The sequence below is a fragment of the Bos taurus genome, chromosome 17, assembly GCF_002263795.3.
Source record: "Bos taurus isolate L1 Dominette 01449 registration number 42190680 breed Hereford chromosome 17, ARS-UCD2.0, whole genome shotgun sequence".
NCBI classification, from domain to species: Eukaryota; Metazoa; Chordata; class Mammalia; order Artiodactyla; family Bovidae; genus Bos; species Bos taurus.
Window position 1 is genome coordinate 18,905,894 of NC_037344.1, and position 23,108 is coordinate 18,929,001.

General features: G+C 41.0%; 1 long non-coding RNA gene across 1 annotated transcript in view; it reads left to right on the plus strand.

The window, feature by feature from the left end:
• Nucleotides 1–9,290: 9,290 nt before the first annotated feature.
• Nucleotides 9,291–23,108, plus strand: part of LOC132342586 (uncharacterized) — a 54,135-nt gene continuing 40,317 nt past the window's right edge. The window contains exon 1 of the long non-coding RNA XR_009491008.1: nucleotides 9,291–9,685. This is a non-coding gene — a long non-coding RNA (uncharacterized lncRNA). The remainder of the gene's footprint in view (nucleotides 9,686–23,108) is intronic.

Here is a 23,108-nt window from a genome sequence, read left to right on the forward strand (position 1 = left end):
CAGTACTGGAGTGGGTAGTCATCTCCTTCTCCAGGGTATCTTCCTGACCCAGGTATTGAACTAGGGTCTCCTGCATTGCACCCGGATTCTTTGCCATCTGAGCCACCAGGGAAGCTCTATTTTATATATAATAGTATGCATATGTCAATCCCAGGCTCCCAATGTATCCCTCCTCCTTCTCTCCCTGGTAACCATAAGATTGTTTTCTCTGTGACTCTTTCTGTTTGGTAAATAAGTTCATTTGTACCATTTTTCAAGATTCCACATATAAGCGGTATTGTGTGGTATTTATCCTTCTCTGTCTTACTTCATTCATTATGACAATCTCTAGGTCCATCCATGTGGCTTCACATGGCATTATTTCGTCCTTTTTTATGGCTGAGTACATTTCATTGTAAACACGTACCACATCATCTTTATTTCTCTGTTAATGGATATTTAGATTGCTTCCATGTCCTGGCTATTGTAAATAGTACTGTAATGAACATTGGGGTGCATGTATCTTTTCAAATTATGATTTTCTCTGGATGTATGCCCAAGAGTGGAATTGCTGGATCATATGATAGCTCTAATTTTAGTTTATTAAGGAACCTCCATGCTGTTGCTACTGCTAAGTCGCTTCAGTCGTGTCCGACTCTTTGTGACCCCATGAACCGCAGCACGCCAGGCCTCCCTGTCCATCACCAACTCCTGCAGTCCACACAAACCCATGTCTGTTGAGTCGGTGATGCCATCCAACCGTCTCATCCTCTGTCATCCCCTTCTCCTCCTGCCCTCAATCTTTCCCAGCATCAGGGTCTTTTCAAATGAGTCAACTCTTCGCATCAGGTGGCCAAAGTATTGGAGTTTCAGCTTCAACATCAGTCCCTCCAATGAACACCCAGGACTGATCTGCTTTAGGATGGACTGGTTGGATCTCCTTGCAGTCCAAGGGACTCTCAAGAGTCTTCTCCAACACCACAGTTCAAAAGCATCAATTCTTTGGTGCTCAACTTTCTTTATAGTCCAACTCTCACATCCATACACGACCACTGGAAGAACCATAGCTTTGACTAGACAGACTTTTGTTGGCAAGGTAATGTCTCTGATTTTTAATATGCTGTCTAGGTTGGTCATAACTTTTCTCCCAAGGAGTAAGCGTCTTTTAATTTCATGGCTGCAGTCACCATCTGCAGTGATTTTGGAGCCCAGAAAAATAAAGTCTGACACTGTTTCCACTGTGTCCCCATCTATTTCCCATGAAGTGATGGGACCGGATGCCATGATCTTCGTTTTCTGAGTGTTGAGCTTTAAGCCAACTTTTTCACTCTCCTCTTTAACTTTCATCAAGAGGCTCTTTAGTTCTTCTTCACTTTCTGCCATGAGGGTGGTGCCATCTGCATATCTGAGGTTATTGATATTTCTCCCAGCAATCTTGATTCCAGCTTGTGCTTCCTCCAGCCCAGTGTTTCTCATGATGTACTCTGCATATAAGTTAAATAAGCAGGGTGACAATATACAGCCTTGATGTACTCCTTTTCCTATTTGGAACCAGTCTGTTGTTCCATGTCCAGTTCTAACTGTTGCTTCCTGACCTGCATATAGGTTTCTCAAGAGGCAGGTCAGGTGGTTTGGTATTCCCATCTCTTTCAGAATTTTCCACAGTTTATTGTGATCCACACAGTCAAAGGCTTTGGCATAGTCAAAAAAGCACGTTGCTCAATTCCCAATTTCTCTGCCTTTGTAACACAGCTTTTAAAGAGGACTGTTTCTCACAGGAATTTGTGAAATTATCTTCTCTTTACTCTGGACATTTTTGAATTTTTTAAAATAACTGAGATAAAGGACCTGGCTTAAATAAGTGTATGTGATACAAATGAATTTTAGTATCACATACTAGCTAAAGACGCAATAGATGTTTAACCTAAGGTGACATTTAGTTGTATAAAGCATTTTTTTTAACTCACAAACCACATTTGATTAATTCATTTTTAAAAATAGCAATTTTCAGCTTCTATATGAAAGTTGGTATGAGACCCACATATTCCATATTTTTGGCTTGTTTGTTTTCCCTTTATTATTAAACTGCATAGCATTTTCTGTGTTCTCAATGAAATGACTTTGCAAACACTGATTGTGTTAGGGGAATAAACACAGCTCTTCATTCTCTCACTTACCTCCTCCTCCCACCCCTCATGATTGAGAAAAAATAACCGGAAGTTAATTTTTGGAACAAGGTGGGGAGGAAGGGAGGAGTATTTGGGGTCTTGGGTGTCTGTGTGTGTGTGAGCCGGAATCAGTCCTTGATCTGACCCTGAGTTAGGTGGATTCTGGAATAAGCATTTGTGTTCACAGTGGGGTTTAAGCTTTCAGTATCCAGGACTACTGCCAATGAGTTGAAATGAGGTAAAAGAGGAAGGAAAGTGTTAAAGATAAAAATGAAAAAAAGCGCATTGCCAATTCTGGAAAAATTTGAGTCATAAAAGAAGGCATCATATTTTTATCATAGAGGGCATAATTTTCCCTATCGTTACCACTAGAGTCTGTTTTACTTAATGTAAGCAATTATTGAATGCCTGGTGAATGAATATGTGGTCTATATATGGCTCCTTCATTCATATTTAGGTGGATGCTATTTTTTTCAATCCTACTTCTTGAAATTTTTATATTTGAAAAATACCAGGGACATTTTGAGGTCCCAAAAGCTCAATAAATGTTGAAGCTGAATTTTATGGGATGTGAAAATACTGTAAGAAGTTTGATCACATTGTGAAAGTATACACTTATCTTTTTAAAACTTTAATGAAATTTTGGGAAAAGTTACCCCCAAATCAGGAAATGAATGTCAGAAATCATTGCACATTATTTTAATGGGGTGGTTCTCCTTCCTGCTGCCTCATGTGGAAAACACTGAGAAAGTAACTAGGAAACTTGATTTGAAATAGTCACATACACAGAAGAAAACCACTATTCCTCAAGACTCTGAGGGAGATGTTTAATTATTTAAAGGAAAAAAAGTCTGAGTCAAGAAGCAAATAATACAGGCCAAGAAAAATTTACATTGGAATTTTTTCCTGAATTTTTATTCTAATAAAAATTCATGTTTATATTTTTAGGAAGCTGTGAAGCTTCTTGAACTGAAAAGCAATAGGGATTCCTGCAGATGATTGCTCAGGTTTGCCTTTTAACTTGGTGACAATGACTCGCAATATTCCCAATAAAGGGAATGTTATATTGCTGAAAACTGGCAATAAATCAGTCTAAATCAGTTTCTCTTCAAAATGCCTAGTATTTTCTTAGGTTGTGGTGAAGATGGAGGGGCACACAAATTGTGTATAAATTAGGTAAAAAAAAAACAGTCTTAACAGAACTTGCCTGGCGGTCCAGTGGTTAAGACTTCCAAGTTACCAGTGCTGGGGCATGGGTTCAATCCTTGGTTGGGGAAATAAGATCCTGCATGCCACATGGCACAGCTCGGGGAAAAAAAGTCTTACTACTTTGAGAAAGGAAAGATCAAATGTTCTTGATGAAAAGTCTAGAAGAGGCATTTTGAATCTACTGAAGGGACAGATTTTAATATGTTATCTAGTGCAATAGAAGATATTTAAAGCTATGCCATGCATCTGATATTAAAATCTTCTTTCTGAGGTTGCCTTGTTACTGACTGTTATTCAATAAAGCATAAAAGAGTTTTAGTCCAATTTATCTTATTTGTTGTGGGGGGAGAAAAGCCATCTGAACCATTCATCTAAATTTACAGTCATTTCGAAAAAGACAGAGGCTTAAAAGTATCTTAAAAAGTTAATGCAGTTAACGTCCCTGTCAGTCAATTTATGATACTCCCTCAAAGAAAAGCAGTTTTAGAGAAATGGTATTTCTCATAAGGACTAAAAAGGCCTGTCTTAACTTTCGTAGTTTCAAATTTAAAATGAGATACGTGGACATATGGAGTGTCAGAGGCATCTGTTAATTCAAATCGTGGACATTGCTAGGGTTTATGTATGTGTAAATATGTAGGAGTGTAGAATTTCTGTAGATGATACTGACTAAAGAAAGGTCACAGAAGGACATATTTTTTCCCCAAGTTTTAGAGACTAATAATTTTAGGCTATTGAGTTTTAGGGTAATTGCATCTTGCCTAAATAGACTGATCTGGAATACAGAATGGTAATTGCTATAAATAACACCTATTTAGAAATTTTAATTGGATAGTTTAGTAGGGTAGTACAACAAAGAGAAATGAGTTCATTGTTTATTCTATGTAGGTAGAGTTCAGGTAGGGCAGAAATAGGGTATTATAAAAATCAAGTTTTATGTAGCTCTAGTAAAAAAGAAATATGTTATCAAGTAAATGAAAGTTTTTAGATGATGAATATTTAAAGAATATTTAGGATCCTTATTGGGAGGGAGTTGTATGTCCATGCTCCACTTCAGCCAAATCTTGATTAATCAGAAACCAACTCTCCTGACTAGGAATTACCTAGGGCTGCCTCTGCTGCTGGTCATTTCACTTCTTATTAGCATAATCCTCAAGCAGATGGAAGGGAGTTGGGAGATAAAACTCAAATCAGCTTTGTTCCTTGCTAACAACTCTGGCAAACTGTTGACACTTCTGGCTAAAATGAAGTTTGGGTATTCTCTGTGGATTTTTATTATTTGTGCTGTCCTTGTCTCCACAGATAATCAACAGTTCATTGCATAACATATAGCAGATGCAACCTGGCTCATTCTTTCAAATGAGTAATCAGAGGCAATGCAAATTAACATCTTCACCTCAGAAAAAAATCACCTGAGAATTCATCCAGTTCAGTAAACAGAGGAAGTAATCATAATGATAGGGTTTTAATGATAAAGGAGTCAAAGAAAAAGCCAGGCATTTCCCTCCTCGTATAGAAAATATACATTCTAATTATCTTACATCTACCAGAAGGAGACAATTCAAGTTGGATTGACCCTACATTTGGATGATGTTGAATACAAAATAACATATGTAAAAACAACTCATGTTAGTTCTCTTTTCTTTCTTCTTTCCCAGCAGCTGGGTTGATCATTATTATTGAGGAATACTTAATTGTTTGAAATTTAAAAGTAGCAATTAAAAAATGTTGTTTTATTATTTATTTTAAATAACCCATACTCCTACAAACTTTAGAAGCTACACCAAACTATTAACAAGTCAATGGAGATTTTGATTTTCTTAATTTTGCTTACTCATATTTTTTATAATACATTCCTAAAATAGAACCATGCTATTGATACTGTTCTATAATTTTTTTTTCAGTTACCATATTTCCTCATTAAAACACTACTTTTAAATGGTGCATAGCCTTTCATACCAACATACTAAAATTTATTCAGCCCCCTAATGCTGGACATTTGGTTGTTTCAGGTTTTTACTATTATAAGCAAATACAGATTGAATATCCTTATACCTAAATCTTTGCATAAGTCCATGATTTTTTTTAGGACAAATTCCTAAATGAGAAATTGCTGAGTCTAGGAGTATATACACATTATAGAGGCTTTTGAAAGGTATTGCCAAATTGCCCTCTACAAAGGTTAAGCTATTGATAGTTATGTTTGCGATCATTTAAAGACAGATCTAAGTCATATGGCAGAGTTTCTAGAATATCTATATGAGCTCTTGTTTGAACTCAACAGGTAAAATATAAACCTGTCTGTGTGTGGACACAACCCTGATGAGTATGGTACTGAATGAGTCATACTAGCCTTCTCTTAGATCTTGCTGAGGGTTTTTTTTTTTTTTTTTTCACTTATTTATTATTTATTCATTTATTTGGTGCCCCAGGTCTTAGTTGTGGCTCTCAAGATCTTTAGTTGTGGCATGTGGGATCGAGTTCCCTGAGATCAAACTGGGGACCCCTGCATTGGGAGTGCAGAGTCTTAGCCACTGGACTCCCAGGGAAGTCCGTTGCCTAGAATTTTGAGACCTCAAGAATATACCTGGTTTTCTCTGGGGCTCAGTGGGATCTGTTTGGTCCTCACGAGAGGCAGGAGTTCCCCTTAGAAATGGATTATTCTAAGTCTACAACCCGTTTTCTCTCTCTCCTCACTACCTCCCAGGTGGGAGTTTCTTTCCATTTCCTTGAAATCAGGGATCATAGTGTGTGGTACACAAGACCACGCCCAAACACTGACCTTGTCATTCCCGAGGTCTGTTAGGGCTGTGGGTGTGGGACCCTTGCTGCCAGCTCATCTTCTTCAGGGGACGTCTGTCACTACAGAATGAGCTACCTGGGGAGAGACCTGTGTTAGAGGTGCAGGTCTGGTCTTAACTACCACAGAGGCCTGCTGTAGTGGTTCAGGAGTCCCCCCACCTTTTGTATCCAGAGATGGGAGCATTTTTACATCATGATTGCCCTTTGAGCAGAGAAAAATTTCCCCTACAGATGGGGGAGTTGGAAGGTAGAGAAAATCTTTATTTCAAAGAAAGATTTTCAACACAGACTACATTCTGGATACATAAAAGCATGGGGTTTAATCAATAACATTAATAGATACCAGAAACTTCATCTCATATTCACAGAGACACCGCCTGAAAAGTCCCGCTTAGAGATATGTTTTCTTGCGTCTCTATAACTGTCACTAACTACAGTGGCTTCTGAGGGTAAAACAGACCACCATCAAGGCCACAGGACCCAAACACTATTTTAGGATGGTTTATTCTTAGAGTCTCTCTACACCATATTCCTTCCTGTCAACAAGATAAGAATAAAATGTATCTTCTAATGGCTCAATGGGTAAAGAATCCACCCTAATGCAAGAGACTTGGATTTGATCCCTGGGTGGGGAACATCCCTTGAGGAGGGCATGGCAATCCACTCCAGTATTCTTGCCTGGAGAACCCCATGGACAGAGGCTCCTGGAGGGCTGCAGTTCATAGGGTCACAAGGACTCATATACAACTGAAGCAAATGAGTGCATACACTTCCTACAATTTCTGACTTGTTTAGGCTATAGATTAGAAATATTTAGAGAGCTGTGTTATGGACCAAAAATTTCCTCTTTTAGACTATGTACTATATTTACAAAAATAGTGATTTGCTGATTTAATTTGTATGACACCTATACATTCTGATGTCCATCCACCTCCTCCCCCTTGCACTGTGCGTGCTCAGTCTCTTCAGTCGTGTCCAACTCTTTGCGACCCCATGCACTGCAGCTCACCAGGCTCTCTGTCCATGGAATTTCCCAGGCACGAATACTGGAGTGGATTGCCATGCCCTCCCTCCTCCAGAGCATCTTCCCAACTGGGGATCAAACCTGTGTCTCCTGCAGCTCCTGCATTGACAGGCGGATTCTTTACCACTGAGCCACCAGGGAAGCCCTCTTTGCCCATACTTCTTCTAAATTTAAGAACTTAAGATTTAAAAAAATTCTTTTATCAAAGGTAAAAAAATAAAGACTGCTCTCCATGTGTCTGTGGAGCTATAGTGACCAACATCTTGGATTTTTCAATTTTAATTTCAAAATGATTTTTTTCTTGGCCTCCATTGTATTGAATATAAAAATGTTTTTTCAGACTATAAATCACATTTTTTTCCTCAGAAAATGCAGTCACCATATTTCTGGTTAAAATACTGCTCATATTCCTTTTTCACCTTCTTTCTGTCTTCACCCTGAGAGTATATGCTCCACTCCCAGTCTTTCTGGACCAGATAGGCTTGGGGAAGCACTCAGAAAGAACAATGCTTCCTAGGGAGGACCACTTTAATACAGAACTTATTGTCAGGTTTCAACTTTTGTTTTCCGGTGGCACCTTATACACTCAGGTGGGCAATAAGGAGAGCAGACAACACACACATGCCCTCTGTGGCAGACGCCATCCATAATGGGCTGAGCTGGCTTCCTACTTGGGTCCATCGGCCTCTAGACTCAGTGGAAAGTCATGTGTGAAGGATGCTCTCCAGCTCCTCAGCTGCCCGTGGGAATCATTGTAAAGCAGTCTGCCAGAAGGAATGTGTGAGCAAATGACAAACGGTACCTGACTCCAGGGGAAAATAGACTTTGGGAAGCTTTTAATGCCAAGCTTTATAATGTTTAGGATGAAATACTGCATCAGATTTCTCATGAGGATGGAAACGACCTCGGATCCGTTTAACACAGCATTTTTCAGCCAAAGAGAACATGCTTGAATAGAAAAAGAAAATATTCCAGTCCTTAAAGTTTAGAGAGGGCTTCCTTTTCTTCTTCTTGCTGGCTCCCCACTCTTTCATCCTGACTTTCATTCTGTAACTCCCAGCCATACTCATTAAAAAAAAAAAAAAAATCCCTCTATATGGATTTTCTGAGTTGGTGCTGAGAGCAAATATTTTGCCCCATTTATCTCAAAAGTGCCCTCATGATTGTCAGGGCATGTAGCCCATTATTTTTGGTTCAGAAAACATGGTCCCCATATTTATATATAATGAGTCATCAATCTCTTTTTGCACTTTCTTTTAAAGTATATCTCATCTATCCTATTCTGTTCTCATTGTCACAACTTCAGCCCAGATCTTCATTTCTTACCTGATCAATGCCATCCTTTTCTTACTGTGTTCATCAAATTGATGAGCATAGAGAGGGCAGTTATATGGAAAAGATATTTGCAAAGTAAAATTCGTATGACCTGGAGCTTGGTATGGAGATAAAGGCATCAGTGATAATTCTTAAAGGATTTCGACCTTGTTAGGCAATGGAGAAAAGAATTCTGCTTTTGATAACTAAAGGCATTATATAACTATTCTAATTGCTTAATTTAATTTAGTATCTTAATTTAATCTAAGATTCTGATTCTAAGTATCTTCCCACCATTGTGCCTGCTCTGATATCTGTCTACAGTGACCTCCTGTAGCAGTCTTCTTTATTTCAACACAAAAGCATATACAAAATAAATTAGTGGAAGTAGTTGTGTTTAAAGTATCTTCCAGTCCTAAACCTTATGAATTTCTGACCTGCAAATAAGTGATTATATATATATATAGCTACATACTTACGTATGTAGCTATATATACATACTTACGTATGTATGTAGCTGTGTCTTTTCTCTACTTCTTTATTTTATTACTGTTTATTTCATAGTTGAGATCTTTTCATATCTTTTGCTTCTTTCTTATGTCTCATGAATGTGGTGTGATAAAGGGAACAGAATAATAATCAATAAATATTGACCAGGCTTCAGTGATGAGAAAGATACATTGCGAATTCACAATTTATTTTATCTTATATTTTTGTTATCTCACTGAATGAATTGACTTAATATTACTTTTCCCTGTTTAGGATTTTCTATTGATGTGTGGAGAGGAGCCTCTTTGATGTATTCAGTTGAAAAAAAAAAAGTGAGTGGCGAAGGAAGAAAAACTGTATCTTAAGGCTTTTTAAGGGTGTCCCGGAAGCCATCTTACCCTGCCTGTTTATGTGGTTGGGTCTGATTGCCCTGAAGTCACAGCAGATTAGGTTTCCTTGGCTTCAGTCAGCTTTCATACAATGGGAGTGTTTTCAAAACAGCTCAATCTGAAGAAAACATGACTGAGAATCCAGTTTATTTTTAGTACCTAAACTGTACTGAGCTGCATTTTCAGAAAAGCTAATCGCTTCCTGTGAAGTTCACGTTTACCACTGTGGAAGAAGTGCATGCTCATTACCAAACATTCAGAAACAAAACGGTGGGAGTGAAAAGCCTTCTGCGTAATCCAGCTACCCAGAGGTAAACAGTTAACCTTTCAGTTAGGATCTATTAAACCTCCGTGAAATATATATATAGTTGTAATCATACTTTTAGTATGATTTTTGTGCCTGTTTCCTTCTTAGGTAAAATTTCTTTTGTGTGCACTAGTCGCTCAGTCATGTCTGTCTGACTCTTTGCGACCCAAGTGGCTTCATAACTTTACAGCCAATCACCACAAGTAAGCTCTGCAAATGTACTTGCTGGACATTTAGGTGATATTCAATTTTTCACTTTATTAGATAATACTATAATGAGCATTTTTTAAGCTTTTCCAGTAATTAAGGTTATTTTCTTAGAATTGATTATGCAAAGTGAATATTTTTAAAGCTCATACTAAGTTTTGCCAAATTAATTTAAAAAAGTTCTTCTATCAGTATGTGAGGGTATTTTCTTTATCTCACCCTTATTAGTGCAAAATCTTCCTAGTTACAAAGATACTAGTTTTAGAGGTGAAAATTATGTTTCATTCAGTTTTCCCTGATTCCCAATGATGCTTATAATTTTCCAGCACTCATCATTATTCATTTGTTGAGTGTCCTCTTTTCTGAATTGTTTGCATGTATCTTTGGCTACTTATTTATCACAATCCTAGTGGTTTCTATTTTTTACAGAATTGATTTGGCAGACTCTTCATATGTTGAACATTAGTCTTTGTTATATGTATTTTGAATTCTTGCCTGTTGTTTCCCTTTTTACTTGGGTTATTTTTTTCTTAAAACACAACCTTGTAAACTTTTTGGTAGTAAGCTCATAATTCCCCAACTTTCTTGGTAATTAAAAATATTCTAGGTTGAGCTTAGAAATTTACCATCTCCCCAAAATCATTACCCTCTACCAATCAACTGAAGATTTAAAATAATGTAGTTGATACTTTTTATAGGAAACAAGAATCTTGGGAAATTTCTTAGAAAAATTAATACTCATATATTTTATTTAATCCCAGTGAAATAATCCAGAGAAAACATTTGTGATTTAAGTTTTTATTTCCCACTCTGTGGTTGGATTTCATAATGTTTAACAAACAGGAATCATGCCTTGGAGCAGCGGTTCTTAACTTGGGGCAGTTTTGCCTCTGAGGGACATTTGGCAATATCCAGAGATATTTTTGGTTGCCACAATGTGGGGGAGCGGCATGCCGATGGCATCTACTAGGTAAAACCAAGTTGTTTAGTGGCTAAGTCAGGTCAGACTCTTTTGCGAACCCATGGACGGTGATCTCCCAGGCTTCTCTGTCCATGGGATTTCCCAGGCCAGAATACTGGAGTGGGTTGCCATTTCCTTCTCCAGGGGGATCTTCCTGACCCAAGGATCAAACCCACGTCTCCTGCATTGGCAGGCAGATTCTTTACCACTGAGCCACCAGGGAGGCCAGGTAGAGCCCACGGTTGCTGCTAAACATCTTCACTCACAATTTCAGGACTGCTGCTGTGGAGAGATCCCATCATAGAGTTGTTGCTGGTTAGAATGACTATTTATGCTGTATTAGTGGGAGAGAAATTTAATGTCACATAATTTAAAATTCACTATTTCTTTGTCTCTCTTTTTTTCTGAGTAGAGTCCATTGCTTTTCACTTCATCTTCCTCATGTATTTTAATGACTTACTTTTGCTCCCCTTTTGGAAGTTAGCCAGCTTAGGGAAGTGTGTGCATGGGAACTGTGGTTGCCCCCCGCTTCCTGTGTTATAATTTTTAGGCAATGGAGATCCAGTTGTGGGCAAGCTCCACATACACAGGATTCCAGGTCTCTCGTTTTCCAACCCTTTCTTGTTGGGATATGGATAACTTGGAAATCATGATATTAAAAACCTTGGATATATGTTTGCAGACGACTTAGAGACATGTCACTGCGTTTGAGCAGGGGTACTTCTTCCAGGCTGTGTCTCCCAAGTTAGGCTCAATGAAGGTAAAGGGGTAAAAAAAACTTTGTCTCACCCAAGTTTCTTGAAGGAGAACCTACCGCCAAGTTTGGGAGAGTCAGTGCCAACAGAAAATCCAGAGATAAAATAGTAAATAGTAAATAGAAATGAGTTTGATGGAAGCAGAATGATAATTCAGAAAATGCCACAAATTGCATTGGAACATCATGGCTAGTTCTTCACTCAGAAAATAAACACATCTTTATTTAAGTGTGTTCCTACTACGCAGGATGTTCATTCCTATTCTGTAAAAACCTACCATCTTAGCCACCAAACAAGCAAACACACACAGCAAGTGTTTTTTTTTTTTTTGCAATTAAAATCTGCTGCTGCTGCTAAGTTGCTTCAGTCGTGTCCAACTCTGTGCAACCCCATAGATGGCAGCTCACTAGGCTCCTCTGTCCCTGGGATTCTCTAAGCAAGAATACTGGAGTGGGTTGTCATTTCCTTCTCCAATGCATGAAAGTGAAAAGTGAAAGTGAAGTTGCTCAGTCATGTCTGACTCTTAACGACCCCATGGACTGTAGCCTACCAGGCTCTTCCGTCCATGGGATTCTCCAGGCGAGAGTACTGGAGTGGGTTGCCATTTCCTTCTCCAATTAAAATTTGAGAGCAATTTAAATACATTTAAACAAATTAAAATAAAATTAAATTGGAATTTTTGTGGTAGGACTTCCAGATTCTTTGATGTGACCGATTGTACTGGGAATTTAGGAGAGGGGCTTATGGATGACAGTCTTTCATACTTACTCTGCCTTTGAGAACCCTTGTGTTTCATGGAGCATCTTGCGTAGCTGGTGCTGTACCAGCAGTTTTCATCCATGGCTGCTGATTTGAATAAGAATGTGTTTGGTGTGTGGGTGAGACTTAAAACCTCCAGGCTCTCCTCCCTCCAGCTTCTGACTGAACTGTCTGGGTAGGGGCGTTGGCTAGTGTAAGAAGTTCTCTGGGTGACTCCACTGGGCATGAGAACCCCTTCATAAACAGAACACACTTTGGGAAGACCCACTGATATCATGCAGACCAGTGTTTCCAAATTTGTCAGTTCATAAGGATTGTCCAGGTACTCATTAAATATTTATTCTCAGGTATCATTCTTGGAGATTCTGATTCAGTCAGGGTAGTAGTTTCCAGGAATATGTTTGTTTAGCAATCCCTCTGGGTGATGTCTATGCTGAGGCAAGTCTGAGGCACAGTCTGCTCTCCTGTGGTCTTCAGTGGCAGGACCTTAGGCTGGTGGGCAGGGCCCAGAGCACTAGAGTACTCGTCTCACCTTCGGTGCCTCTAAGGTCTGCTTTTGGTCCCTTGCAGGCTCACAAACCTCTAAGGTGTTTCTTTTTTTTTCCCTCCCAAGCAAATGAATAGATTCATCCAAAAAGACTTTGTGAGTGTTCAGTCCTCACAAATTCATCCCTTATTTCCTTTATGTCTCTAGGAGATTATTGGTTTCTACAAAGCCTTGGAAATAAAATAGATGGTTGGTCTTGAGTTGTGAACTTCCCTGGTGGCTCAGATGGTAGAGAATCTGTCTGCAATGCAGGAGACCTGGGTTTGATCCCTGGGTCAGGAAGACCCCCTGGAGAAGGAAGTGGCAATCCGTTCCAGTGTCCTTGCCTAGAGAATTCCATGGATATGTCAGGGGAGCTTGTAATTTCCTGGGTTCTGTCTTGTGGCAGCAAAAATTTGAAGTCACGGACAGACTAGTGTTACAGTTCTGTGTTACAGCTCAGTTTTATTTGGCAAGCAGAGGAAAATACATCCTCGTGGCGCGAGGGTGGGCCGACCCAAAAGATGTGAAGAGAAGAGAAACCCCAGGCTCAATTTTGGCTCCTCTTTTTATATGTTTTTTTCTCCTCGCCCTGAGCCTGCCCTGTGTAAATTGGGCTAGCCAGGAGGGTTGTTTGTTCCCACTCCGATCTTCAGACCTTCCATTGTGCTAGTTTTGCGGCCTTTTTCCTTTCTTTGTCTTTTAGCCACCACCATTATGGACTCCTTTTTCCTTTTCTAACTACCTAACAAACAGAGGAGTTTGGTAGGCTGCAATCCATCCATGGCGCAAAGAGTTGAACATGACTGGGTGACTGACAGATGCTTACAGGCTTGAGCAGTGAAAGGCAAATACTGGAGAAATTGCAAGATTGAGGGAGAGAGAGGGAAACAGAGACAGGGAGGGAGAGGAAGAGGGACACAGAGAAAGAGAAACTGGAATCTCAAAGTGCAATAAGGAGTGAAAACCCAGATTGTTTAAAGAAAAAAATAAAAGAAACAATAAAACCCAACTTCAGATGGAGCTTTTCATATCTGTCCTATATTAGAAGCCACACTAAGTACCCAGTGCCTTGTAAATCTTTGGAGTCTAGAGGTGAACTGCAAATTGGTCAGCTCTTGAGGCAATTGTTATTATACCAGTGCTAAAATGTTGCATTAATCCTGTTTATTCTTTTTATCTGATTTCTTTCTAGACTTCTAAAGCCCAAGTCAGCAATTATTTTAAGAAGAGGTCAAACAAGCAGGCTGAAGTTACAAAAGATTATTGCTGTTTTGGTTAAAGCTACTAGGGGCTGTTATCAGCTAAGTGGCAGGTTGGACGCTAAGGGAAGTTAAGAGTCAGAAAATATTTATTATCTAGGCAACTCCCTTAAAGGAACAGGACTTTCTTACCTTGCCTAGTCTAACTGGAAAAAGACTTCTGGTAGGTCTTCTAAATAGAGAGTACTGGTGACTGTGTAGTAGGCCATTACTCAGCAGACTCCCCATGTCTGACTCTCTGCTGGGCATAGAGTATGTGACAATGAAAGTTTGGTTCCCTCCTAGGAGATACAGTGTAAGAGGAGTGTCCCAGAGGTGAATCAAGGGCACGCATCCACTGAGATGCATGTGACGCAGAACCACAAGATGAGAGGGACCAATCATATTTTTCCTTCAGGAACTTGGAACTGGAAAGCTGAGAGGTGACAGCTGCTAGCACCAGAGGCGGAAGATGAAAGGCAGTGTTGTAGGAGTTAAGCCACATAGTGCAGGCTGGGGTGGGCTGAGCTGAAGTAGGGGAAACTGACTGGAAGAGAGAGAATGGGAGGTAGAGACAGGAGAAATGATGTTGTGACCTTAGGGTCTCTTAGGGGGTGACGGGAAGAAAGGCTTCAATTTCTGATGGTGTTTGTGTTCCAGTTCCTGGGAAGCTCCTGTTGTCAGTTGGTATGAGGCACCCTGCATCCTTACAATAAATCCCACCCAGTTTGGTTTGGCTTGAGAGTATCTCTGCCCTTTGCAGACAAAGTGGAATAAAAACCAAAAAGCTGGGCAGTTACTAAGCCCTGTAGTGAGGAAATGAAGGCAGAGTTAAAATTGATGAGACTAGAGAGAAAGACAATGAAAACCCTAGTAAATCATGTTAAAGGAATTGGGAGTTTATCCTGAGGCAAAGGGGGAAATATGTCAGAGTGTTAAGCAGAGGACTTCAATAATAGGGGTTGCTTGGGGGCTGTAGTGGGGGGAGCCAAGATTGGAAGCTAAGGACCAGCTGGAAAGGTGTTGCAGCTCTGTGAGGAGGTGATAAGGTTCAAATTAGGGCGGCGGCGAAGGGGTGGGGAGAAGTGGAACAGACTCTTGGCTCTGCAGAAAGGAGAGCTGTCAGCCTGGTTGTCACTTAGAGTGGGGATAAGGTGACAATGAAGTTAAGAATGGGCTCTGCAGCTTCCCAGGTGGCTCAGAGGTAAAAAAATCTGCCTGCCAATGCAGGAGGCACAGGAGATGCAGGTTCGATCTCTGGGTCAGGAAGATCCCCTGGAGAAGGAAATGGCAACCCACTCCAGTATTCTTGCCTGGAGAATCCCATGGACAGAGGAGTCTGGCGGGCTACAGTCCATGGGGTCGCAAGAGTCAGACATGACTGAAGTGACTTAGTACCAGTATTCTTGCTTCTCTGGTAGCTCAGCTAGTAAAGGATCTGCCTGAAATGTAGGAGACCCCAGTTCAGTTCCTGGGTTGGGAAGTTCCCCTGGAGAAGGGATAGGCTACCCACTCCAGTATTCTTGAGCTTCCCTGGTGACTCAGACAGTAAAGAATCCACCTGCAGTGCGGAAGACCTGGGTTAGATCCCTGGGTGGGGAAGATTCCCTGGAGGAAGGCATGACAACCCACTCCAGTATTCTTGCCTGGAGAACCCATGGACAGAGGAACCTGGCAGGCTACAGTTCATGGGGTTGCAAAGAGTAGGACGCGACTGAGCGACTAAACACAGCACCAGTCTTCTTGCCCGGGAAGTCCCATGGACCGAGGAGCCTGGCAGGCTACAGCCTGTATATAGTGTTGCAGAGTCTGACATGACTGAAGCGGCCTAACACTAGGTTTATAACTTGGGGTGTTTGCGTCTGTGGTGGGCCTTGGGATTTAGCAAGCTGTTATTAGAGTTGTTGTTGTTGGTTTTTTTTTGGAGTGATGAGCTCAAGAAGCCAGAATCTAGAGGAGTGAGGTAGGAAAGGAGTGGGTGAGGGGGAGTTTGACGATGAAGAAAAGGACAAGAGCTGGGTGGGGCAAGGGGATGTTGAGACTTTCGAGGAGCAACTGTGTGTTAATATAAATGACCCAAGTCTAGCCCTCAGGGTGCTCATGGCCTTGGGTCTGGGGGACGAAAATGTAAGCTCCTTGAAGTGTATTGTAACAGCTAGAGGAACTCCAACAGTTTCCCGGAGGTGACATTGATAAGAACTGTGAAACGCTGGATGGGGAAGGGGCAGAGAAGGGGAAGATGTGTCACAGAGAGAGAAAATGGAAGATGAGATGATTTTGAAGATGGAATTGTGTGAGCCTTGGAATGGGGATTTTCAAGGAAACCAGGGCAGACAAGTCTTTCTGAACATCTGTGCTCATTGTCTATAATCATTGTCCCGTCTGCAAGGATTTTAGGAAATGTCTAAATAGTCCATGTATCGAAAAATGACCTAAGGAAATTTGTGATGATGCAGGCTTTTATGGATCCAAGAGCAATTTTCCTTAGTATTTGATCTGTCTTGAGGAAAGTTTGTGTATATACAATGTATTTTTTCCCTCTCTTGCCCACCTCTACCCCTTCTCCATGCTTACGGCCTGCGGGTGGAAACCCAGTGCCCAAGCTGGTATATAACTTCTTGGGCTCCATGCTATACTGATTTACTGTTTAGGTTAGATATCTAATGCATAAACCTTGCCCTCTCACCATTGTCATTGAGTGGATTTTTTTTTTTTTTTTTGAGGCTGTAGCCAATTTATAGTAATTAATGTGCTAAGGACAGCAGCTGTAGCAGTCATTAATTCCTTAATCTTGGACTAGAGAGAAATGGATTAGTTAGAGATAAATATAGCTTATGGCATTTTCTCCTGAGAACAAACCCTATATAAACAGGGCTTTCTGCTGCAGTGTCGGGGTGGTGGGAAAATGAGAGCCTTTTCCCTTTTCCTTGAGGAATTTTTCTTGTGAGAAGGAAGGAGTAGGGGGCGGGGTGAGGTAAAATGGAGGTTCATCTAAAATGGGACATAAAGGCTGACCCTGGATGCCACGAAGGCTTCTGTCTTTACTCCCAGGACCCTGAGACCTCTGGGTGAAGATTTGCCAATTGAACTTAAATGTGTTTTGTGCACACATCAAATCTCTGCTTAGGAAGCCAAACTGAGGGAGGAGAGAGAGTGGGGGAAAAAAAAGCACCCAGATTCTCTTCTGTTGAGTGAGCCATTTGTTTTAAAATGAGATGAGAGGTGGCTCAAAGATGTTAATGGAAATCTTTGCAAATACAGGCTTAAAGTTTCTTGCATCCAAAGAGTCATTCAGCCATAAATATGTGTGGGTTATTTAGATGCTTCCAAAGGTTACTTGAAAATTGCCTATTTTCCCACAAAGAAGTGAGCTGTTTATTGCTTCAAAAATGTGTCTCAGAAAGAATGCTTTTCTTCATTCGAGAAAGGAAAAAGTACTGAAATGCATGTAATGCTGGGAAAAGGTTGATTGGAGAGCAGATAGTCTGGGGAGACAGGTTTAGTGTGGCTGCAGAAAGTATACTTGCTCTAAACCTTAAGACTGAGGGAAAAGCCGGTGATATTGTCCTCATGTGACTTCACGTGTTATTCTCTTAGTGGTTCGGGTGGAAAGTCACAGTAAGGCAGGCTGTCAGGTAGGGCTTCTCAGGTGGCGCTAATGGTAAAGAACCCACCTGCCAGTGTAGGAGACATAAGCAATGTGGCTTCTATCCCTGAGTCGGGAAGTTCTCCTGGAGGAGGGCATGGCAAACCACTCCAGTATTCTTGTCTGGACTGTCCCGTGGACAGAAGAACCTGGCGGACTATAGTACATAGGGTCACAAAGAGTCGGACATGGCTGAAGTGACCTAGCATGCGTGCATACAAGGGAAAGGAAGTTGAGTTTTGCAATCTGGATGGGTGGGGGAAGCTGAAAAGTATCGCCTCTATGAATACTTCATGATGGCTCCCTAACAGCAAAGGGAAGTTGCAAAGCTGTCGTTGGCATCTCATTAATTCATAGCTAGTCCCACTGTAGGGTTACCAAGTAAGAGGGCCCAGTTTTTTTACTCTTTGGGAAATCCTATAATAGAGAAGATTTTTCTGGTGACTTAGATGGATTTACACTGGATCTCAATAAGGTTGAGGCTGGTGTTTTATAATTCAGATACATCTCTTTGTGGATGGCTGGTATGGATGGCCTTAACTGGGATTGAATTTATGTCAAAATCAGGGTTGAAACCAGGGCTTGATAAGCATGCTGGTAATTCCTACATGTGTGCTCTGGGGAGAATGGAGGCTCCCCTTGCCATGAGATCCTTGTCACATGGAAATATAAAGCAGGTTGAGAGATGACATTTGTTGAGAATATCCTATATACAGTGCTACACCAGGCATATTTAAAAACCAACTTTTTTTTGTATATTGGGGTGTAGCCAATTAACAGTGTTGTGATAGTTTCAGGTGAACAGTGAAGGGACTCAGCCACACATACACATGTATCCATTCTTCCCCAAACTTCCCTCCCATCCAGGCTGCTATATGACATTGAGCAGAGTTTCATGTGCTATACAGTAGGTCCTTGTTGGTTATCCATTTTAAATATAGCATACATTAGGCATTTTTTTACTGTTGTATGATTCAACCTCAAGAATCATGGAAGGTATTTTCTCATTATCACATAAGTGAAAGTGAAAGTTGCTCACTCATGTCCAACTCTTTGTGACACCATGGACTGTACAGTCCATGGAATTCTCCAGGCCAGAATACTGGAGTGGGTAGCCTATCCCATCTCCAGGCAGTCTTCCCAACTCAGGGATCGACCCAGGTCTCCCGCATTGCAGGTGGATTCTTTACCAGCTGAGCCACAAGGGAAGCCCCATTATCACATATGAGTGAGGTAATTTGCCCAAGATTGAAAGAGAGATACACACACACACAAACACACACACATTTAGGCTTCCTCACACACTGGGTTCATTTGACCTCAGAGAGCCCTGTGGGTGAACATAGCTAAGTGTCCCAGTTCTTTGCAATAGCCTTGAGGTGGGAAAAGACCGTCAGAGTTACCTGGCTCAATGCATGTCTCTGAGTGCATTCCCCGCAAGCAGTGGGACTTCCCAGGAGGCTATGGGAAGCTTGGTCCAGCCACACTGATGTTCCAAATGCTTTGGTTTTCTTCTCCTTTCCCCAGAGCCCTGAGGACTGAGACCAAAAGGAATCACATAGTGTTGCTGTTTGTATACTAACTGAAAAATGTATGACTCTTCATAAAAATATAGACGAATCTGTTGTGTGCTAAGAACAGAAGACAAGGAATAAACCAAGTTATTGGCAGCATTTCCCATGGGTTCCGCTTGTGCAAGAATGCATCAGTCATTGGATGTTCGTGGCGACAATCAGCACCAACCTTTTTGCTTTTAGAAACTGAAAAAAGCAGTCAGATGTTTGTTGTCCTGCAGCAGCAGGAAATAATAAAGCCAATTAATTTTGAATTCACATGATGCCCATGTCCGCCTTTAGTCTGGCTTAGGTTTGTTGAATTGGAAGAGGCTATTTTCGCTTGTTTATTCTGATGTTTCGAATCTCTTGGAAGATACCCGTGCTTAGACAGTCTGGTTTCATGTTTTATCATATTTTGTTCCCAAAGCCTGACTCAACTTGTAGGGCTTTATGCAGGATAGTTTGCTTACAACCACATTTAATAAAGCTGGCTGTCAGTTTTTCACATGGTCACTTTGTCAACAACAGGCAATACGGAATAGTACGGTAGTCATAGTAGAAGGGCTTCATTGGAATTCAGTTTTGATCATTAAAATGGATAGAAGATAAACTGCTTAGCAGTTCTTCACAACCACATAAATTGGATGTCCAATAGTGCAAAACTCCAGAGTGTATCCTTTCAATCTGTGAAAAGAAGCATTAGAGGCAGAACTCAGAATTTATTTCAACTGAGTTGACGGTAATCCCAGACACAAGGGAGTGTCCTAGGTACTATTCATTTCTTTGAAAATTGATATGTTATGGTTAAAATCAGCCAATAGCTCTGGAAAGAAAAGCTAACACATTCATGAATGATCCTTGAGTTCTGTGTTTTAATTTAAAATTGTTTGTTAAAGTCATGCTTGATTCCATTATGAGCATTTTGACTGACTAACTTTGACTACCTGGTAAATATCCAATGAAGTTAAATGCAAATTATAAACAGTTTTATCTATTAATGCTCAGAATCAGTTTCTTCCTTGATGTGTAGATATGCTTTATAAATTTGGTATTGTTTCTCTTTGCTAGAGGTAAAAATTTCGTTTGTGGTAAGAGAAAAATTTCCAAGTTATTTCCTGCTCAAAAATCTGCAGCTAGCTCTCCTTGCACTCTAGGAAAATATCCAAATTCCTGAGCTGGCCATCAAGAACCTACCTTGCCAAACTCATCAGCAGGATTTCTTGGAGGCAATGCTTCCTGTTACTTGTGTGGACCAAAGTTCTTCTAACCTAGAATATTGCCTTCCATCTCTGAATTTATACCCATCCTTCAAACTTCAAGCTCAACTTGATCTCTTCCATGATTTTATTTTTTTCTCTCCAATCTAAATGAATTCCTATAGAAAATGTTTATATGACTTCTATGTGTAAAGGATATACCTCTATAGGCTGAGATTGAAGTAGTAAAGAACATAAGTATTAAGCAGGATTCCTAAACTCCCTCTATGGCTAATTCCAAGTTAAACATCAGTACCACCTTAGGTCTTTTGATAGAGCAGTTGAATAGAGTATTTCTGAAGGGTCCCTGGGACTGTCATAGGATAAAGTGGGGTTCATTCCTCCACATTCCATTTCCTGGCTGGTAAATGGGATTGTTTTTTGGAAGACAGGCAGGTTTTTCACTTCTGAAAATCCCTTTGAGGCCTCTCAGGCATTTGGCCTTAAAGGGAAAAGACTGGAAGGAGATCTGAAGCTATTCTGGGTTCTTCCCACTGCAGGGAGGAACTGGGCATTGTGTGAATTCAAAATTAATTTGCTTAATTATTTCCTGCTACTGCCCTAACTTTGGAAAACTCAGCAGTGGCCACAGGACTGGAAAAGGTCAGTTTTCATTCCAATCCCAAAGAAAGGCAATGCCAAAGAATGCTCAAACTACTGCACAATTGCACTCATCTCACACGCTAGTAAAGTAATGCTCAAAATTCTCCAAGCCAGGCTTCAGTAATATGTGAACCGTGAACTTCCTGATGTTCAAGCTGGTTTAGAAAAGGCAGAGGAACCAGAGATCAAATTGCCAACATCCGCTGGATCATAGAAAAAGCAAGAGAGTTCCAGAAAACATCTATTTCTGCTTTATTGACTATGCCAAAGCCTTTGACTCGGTGGATCACAATAAACTGTGGAAAATTCTGAAAGAGATGGAAATACCAGACCACCTGATCTGCCTCTTGAGAAATTTGTATGCAGGTCAGGAAGCAACAGTTAGAACTGGACATGGAACAACAGACTGGTTCCAAATAGGAAAAGGAGTTCGTCAAGGCTGTATATTGTCACCCTGCTTATTTAACTTATATGCAGAGTACATCATGAGAAACGCTGGACTGGAAGAAACACAAGCTGGAATCAAGATTGCCAGGAGAAATATCAATCACCTCAGATATGCAGATGACACCACTGTTATGGCAGAAAGTGAAGAGGAACTCAAAAGCCTCTTGATGAAAGTGAAAGTGGAGAGTGAAAAAGTTGGCTTAAAGCTCAACATTCAGAAAACGAAGATCATGGCATCCGGTCCCACCACTTCATGGGAAACAGATGGGGACACAGTGTAAACAGTGTCAGACTTTATTTTTTTGGGCTCCAAAATCACTGCAGATGGTGACTGCAGCCATGAAATTAAAAGACGCTTACTCCTTGGAAGGAAAGTTATGACCAACCTAGATAGCATATTCAAAAGCAGAGACATTACTTTGCCAACAAAGGTTCGTCTAGTCAAGGCTATGGTTTCTCCTGTGGTCATGTATGGATGTGAGAGCTGGACTGTGAAGAAAGCTGAGCGCCAAAGAATTGATGCTTTTGAACTGTGGTGTTGGAGAAGACTCTTGAGAGTCCCTTGGACTACAAGGAGATCCAACCAGTCCATTCTGAAGGAGATCAGCCCTGGGATTTCTTTGGAAGGAATGATGCTAAAGCTGAAACTCCAGTACTTTGGCCACCTCATGCGAAGAGTTGACTCATTGGAAAAGACTCTGATGCTGGGAGGGATTGGGGTCAGGAGGAGAAGGGGATGACAGAGGATGAGATGGCTGGATGGCATCACTGACTCAATGGACGTGAGTCTGAGTGAACTCCGGGAGTTGGTGTTGGACAGGGAGGCCTGGTGTGCTGCAATTCATGGGGTCGCAAAGAGTCGAACACGACTGAGTGACTGATCTGATCTGATCTGACTGCCCTAAAACAGGCAACTGACTTAAAGCATCTGGGTTGGTACTTCTGGGGTTCCTGAAGTACTGCTGGGGTTCTGGGTTCCTCTACCCTTCCTCTGTCTGCTTCCTCAGAAGATACATCTAGATGTTGGGTTATCTCTGCTGAGATCTTGGCTTGATCTGGTTTCTTGGCCAGAGCAGCACAGTTACCTTAGAGCTGCTCTATCTTCTTCCACCTCCTGTGCTGAGCTCACCTAAGTTTCCAGAGACCTCCTGAGGCCCCTGCTCTTTTGTGCCAGTTTCTGCTGTCCCATTTGTTTGTACATCACCACAGTCTGGGTAAGACTTAACCATCCCAGTTAAAAAAGTTACCTAACAATCCTGAAGGGTTATTAGTAGGGTTACAACCCAGTAGGACTGCTGACTATTCTTTATCCTGGGATGCAGGGGTGAGGGTAGGGAGGAGAGGGACTGACTCCGAAGTGCTATTGAAGAGAGGGGACCTAGCAGGGTCTCTGCTCTTTGCTGAGTTCTCTTTTCCTCTCAGGGGGAGGCCAGCAGTCTGTGTCATACCTTAGAATCCCCTTTCCTCTTG